This window comes from Furipterus horrens, unplaced genomic scaffold, assembly GCF_987537825.1.
Source record: "Furipterus horrens unplaced genomic scaffold, mFurHor1.1.pri manual_scaffold_1, whole genome shotgun sequence".
NCBI lineage: Eukaryota > Metazoa > Chordata > Mammalia > Chiroptera > Furipteridae > Furipterus > Furipterus horrens.
Genome location: NW_028327171.1, coordinates 23930793 through 23935611, shown reverse-complemented (window position 1 = coordinate 23935611; position 4819 = coordinate 23930793). Strand labels below are relative to the sequence as shown.

Below are 4819 nucleotides of genomic sequence, written 5' to 3'. Positions count from 1 at the left end.
GATAAAACGGTGGTTGTTTCAAGCTACTAAGTTTGGGCTCGGGTGATACAGAGCACAAGTCAACTGATACCATCTCAGCTCCCACACCCAGCAAGTACATTCCCTCCTGGAAGAACACAATATTACCAGTTTATGGATCCTTCCCAAGACAGTCCTCTTTCCCCACACCCCGTTTTTTAAACAAATCATAACACACAGTTCTGAACCCAGTTATGTGTGTTTGATGCACCAATGTATTTTGGAGATCACTCCCTACCAGTGCATGAGGAACTTCCTTTATCGTGTGCCATGGTATGCACAGACTGCAAATGATTTAATCAGGCTTTTACTGGTGGCATTTAAACTGTCTGCAGGCTTCTGCTATCCCCAGCAAAGCTTCAGCGAATAACCTTGTGCTGCTTTGTCTGCACACAGGTGAGGATTTCTGCGGGGTGAATCCTAGCTGTGGCTCACAGGGTATGAGTGCAGTGGGGTCACGTGTGGAATGCAGTCAGTAGGGAAGGAAATGCTTCCTGTTCCTCAGGCTCCCCCTTTTCTCTGGGCCACAGCTGTCTCTTTTGTTGACAAGAGTGAAGCCGCCAGTCCTGGCATGAGCCCTGTCCAAGCCCTAGAATGTAAAAACATGGATGTGTGAAGCTTCTAGGATCTGCACATCTGTGATTCTGGGACAGTCCTAGTGACTTATCATTTACTGACAGACACTCACAAGGCCAGTGAAGGCAGGAGTCCCCGACATTTAATGAGTGGCTGGAGCAGCAAGACAAAGTGGCCTGTGTGGAACGAATTCTAATGGAATAATACCCCCACCTCACCCCCAGACCATTCTCCCCAGGGAGTACTCTAGCTGGCAAACCTAAAGGAACCAAAAGAGCATTTGAAATGCAGTACCCCTGCCCACTATGGAATAGGAGTGGACACAGAGCAACTGGCACAAGTGCCCCGGAACCAAGACCATGCCCACTTCCATGGTTCCCAGGGAGCTCCCTCTGGGCCTGTTTCAGTCATCGGAAGAACCACGTCTCAAAAGACTGTGCTCAGCTAGATCTCTGGGCTCTGAGGGAGAAACACAAGTTCCTAGAGGAGATGAATCTTCGTCATGACCTGCTGTCCTTTGCTGTGTCCCCTCTAGAACCTGAGCTGGGGAGTTGCTGTCTTTCTTTGGCGCTCTCCTCCCTCTCTCCTGCCTGGCGCAGCTCAGCATCTGTTCTGTTCCTCCTTAACACTTACGCAAACCTCATGCTTCCGCCCTGATTCTGAGCCTTATGGCTGTGCTTGCAGACCCCTGGGCCTGTGGTCACTCCAGATTTGGCAGGGGGTCGCAGTGCTCAGTCCCAGAGGTGCCTGGCCCTCCTCCGCACGGGTGTGGTGAGAATCCTGGGCTTGGAGCTCCCAGAGCAAGGAGACGGTTCTGTCCACACCTGATAAGACTGACGCCGAGGTGAGGTCAGAGTCTGGCGAGGAGACGGCCAGGCCCAGGGACAGATAACCTGGGGATGCTCTGGCTCCTTGGTGCCTCTCAGGAAGGCAAATACCTGCATGAACAAAAAGCAAACTCACGGGAAGGTGGAGAAAGGAACAGGGTGTGGGAACGAAGCTTGGGATAGGGACCTGTGAGATGGCCATGGGGTCTTGGCCAAGGGTTTCCCCGGGGCCTCCATCTGCCACACTCATGGCCTTTATCTCCAAAGTCGCAGACACCAGGAGCATTTTATCTCTCACTTCCTGTATCTCGGATGCTTGAGCTGTTGGAGAGTCTCACAGTACCATGCAGTCTATTTAACTCCCTGTCCAAGTCCTCATTCCTACAAGGGGTGGGAAAGGTTTCTCTCAATCTTCCTGCTTAAAAATAGATCTTTAATAACTATGTGTGAGTTCATGGCTTAAAAAATCACGACTCCACTTCTTCGGTGGAATTTAGTTTGGACAACGATAAATGGCTGCTATTGACTGAACACCACTGTACTTCTGTTACCCAGCTCAGCCTCTCTGCAGGGCAGGGAGAGCCTCCAGTTAGCGGGGGAGAAAATGAAGTCTCAGAGAGGCTTGCCCAAGCTTGTGCAACGTGCAGGGGTTGGGCAGGGGTTTGAGCCCAGTCTGAAGGACTCCAGAGCTCAGGCTCCTTTCTCTTAGCACTCAAGCACCCAAATGCCGCTTTGAGGTTGAGGGGTGAAAACATAGAGGTCAGAAGCAAATTACTGCTGGGGCCAAGACGTCCTCCCCTCTCCTGGTAGTGGACCATGATGGGCATCCAGAGCCATCTCTAGGTGCTGTGTGGCTGGCAGGCACCAACGGGCCACTAATAGCTCAGAGTGGGGCCCGCTGACATTTGGGTTTGCACATATCAGCCCCTGAGGCTCACTGGTGGGAGAGTAACTGAGTACAAACCTCTTTCCTACTCCCCTAGCATCTTCTGGACTTGTGCGTGACTAATGAATACTTGTGATTTTTGAGTCTTTATAGTTAGGAATGAGGATGTACCTCATTTTTTTAAAAAAGCATTTCCTCCACTTAAACTCCTGTTAAGAGAGCCCGTGATTTGCTGCAGGACCCATGGGGAGTTGTGGGATTGGAATTAATAATAAAGATCTGTTAATTCTCTGCCTTCGCCCCGGCTGCCTTCCAAGACATGATGTGGCATCCTGCTGTTTCTGCTCCAGATAAATCAATGATAATCTTCAACCCAGTGAGGGGCAAGTCCTGGGGATGTACTCCAACGTCAACGGTGCAGCTAAAGTCAGATTTCTTGGAACCCATTTACAAGAGGTTTTGCATTTGCCAGATTGCTTGCTGAGCCTAAAACCCTGCCTACAAGTGGTGACCTTGACTTGGCTGTTTCCATGAATCCTCTTTTCCCTTAAGCTGCGGCCAACATTTCCAAGTCACATGGCAGGGATCCGGCTTCAGTCTCTGTCTTTCCACAAATGACCATTGTCGAGGTCCAGCCCGTTCTCTGAGCCCCACTCACCTGCTGGCATTGATTGTGCTCTGATGGGAGCAGAGAGTGCAGCGCAGAGGAGGAGGAGGTAGGCTGCGTGTGCCTGCTGAGGGCTGATGCTTTTGCTTCTCCACGTGGCTCCTCCTGTGGGGCAAGCTTGGGGTAGGAGAACTTTTTCTCCGCCTTCTGTCCACTCATCCATTTGTTATTCCTTTGTTTATTCATCCACTCAGTGAAAATGCGGGAACTGAGTCCCTGAGAATGGGAAGCACCGTGTGGCTGTGGGAGTACGCTGAGAGGAGGGGAGATTTGGACTTAGCTTTTGAACAGCCACTTGCAGGTGGAGAAAAGAGACCCCTGCCCCCCTCCAAGATGCCAACAGTGATTATCGCCAGGTGGCAGATTTAAGAGTGGTTTTTTTTTTCTTCTTTGTGGGTGTTTGTTTCTAATTTTTCCTTCAATGGGCATATGTTAGTATTTATATAATAAAAGTTTTTCCGAAGGTGAATACATGGTTAAACAGGTGCTGGGTGCACAAGGGAGCTGCAGGTGAAATACACGCAGAGTAGAGAGGAGGGGAGTGTTATTTTCTGCCATCGCTGGAGAAGGCCATTGCTGAACTGGGCCTTGAAGCTGGAGGGAGACCTTGCAGTGAACGTGTGAGAGATGGTCTGCCCAGTGCTCCTCTCCTCTCTGCTCACTCTCTCTCCTGTCTTTGTCCCACAAGGAGCCTCCTGGGTATCATGTTGCTCCTTAAAAAAAGGTGCTTGTCTGAACGCTTGGAAGGAAGGAGGACAGCTACAGGCACAGATTTCAGAGGTGAGGTGAGAGGCCCTCCACCCTGCCCTTTCATTCTATAGATGCCCCAAGTAATACAAGCAGCAGCAACCAGAACTCGGGCTTCTGACAATTGTCACGTACTGACATCTGGCCCACTCAGGGAATCTCCATCCCCTGTCCTCTGTCCCCTCATCCCACCCTACCTGCAACATCTTATTTGCCTAGGAAAGGTGTTCAGAGAATCCTGACTGCCACACAGCTCAGACATTTCGGCTCGGGGGGCCTGACCCCAAAACACATGCTCAGCCAGAATCGATCAGCCTGACTATGGCTCTCAGGCAGAGTTGGGATTGTCTGGCCACGTGGGTGGAGGCAGCAAGGCCACGTGGGCTGTTTCTATTTTATGCTTATCCAGTTACCTTAGCAACAGAAAACAAGGGGAGGCAAAGCACCACCTAAACACGGCCTCGATCCATCCAGAGGCGTGGGGAGTGCAGGAAGCACTGGCTTGGAAGTCAGGAGGCCAGGTTCCTACCTGGGCTCTGCTGGCCACTGGCTGGCTGTTCTCCACCAGACATCTCCTCCCTGGGCCTGTTGTAGACATAAGGGGGGCTGAGGGCTCTCTGGATGGCTCAAGGAAGGTGTGGAGGAGCCCAGTTCTCTGGGGAGAAGACCCTACTGTTTCTGCTTGTGGTGGCTTCAGGGACCATCTTGGAGCAACTATTTGCCAGCTGGTCTCTCCTGGGACTTAACTTGTCACTTGCCACCTGTGATGTAGAAATGTTTGAGGACTAAGCAGGTGATTGAGCTCCAAGGAGGCCAGCACTTGGCATGTGTACCCAGACAGATATTCCTTTAGCTGCGGTAGGAGGTAAAGCCAGCACATGAATGTGCAGAAAAAGAGAGATTGAGGAAGTCAAACATAAATGTGAAATGTTCAGCTCCACAAATATCTGTAATAATAAAAATAATACCAAAAATACCTTCAACATGGTCTTTAAAATGTTCAGACCTTTTACCTCTATTCCCATGCCATGCCCTCAAAACTACCCAGTGAGGCAGGCAGAGCAGATATTATGACCTCCTGTTGCCATGAGGACATTG

At 50.7% G+C, this 4819-nt stretch overlaps 1 long non-coding RNA gene across 2 annotated transcripts; it reads right to left on the bottom strand.

Annotated features, from left to right (window-relative positions):
* Nucleotides 1–309: 309 nt before the first annotated feature.
* Nucleotides 310–3181, bottom strand: LOC150020772 (uncharacterized). 2 transcript variants are annotated; one of them, XR_016510039.1, is made up of 3 exons: nucleotides 2386–3181; nucleotides 1228–1532; nucleotides 310–607 (listed from the first exon to the last, which is right to left on the bottom strand). It is a non-coding gene; the product is annotated as an uncharacterized LOC150020772 (long non-coding RNA). The 2 variants fall into 2 exon arrangements; XR_016510036.1 differs by lacking the exon at nucleotides 2386–3181 and having other exon boundaries at nucleotides 1228–1570.
* Nucleotides 3182–4819: the final 1638 nt, after the last annotated feature.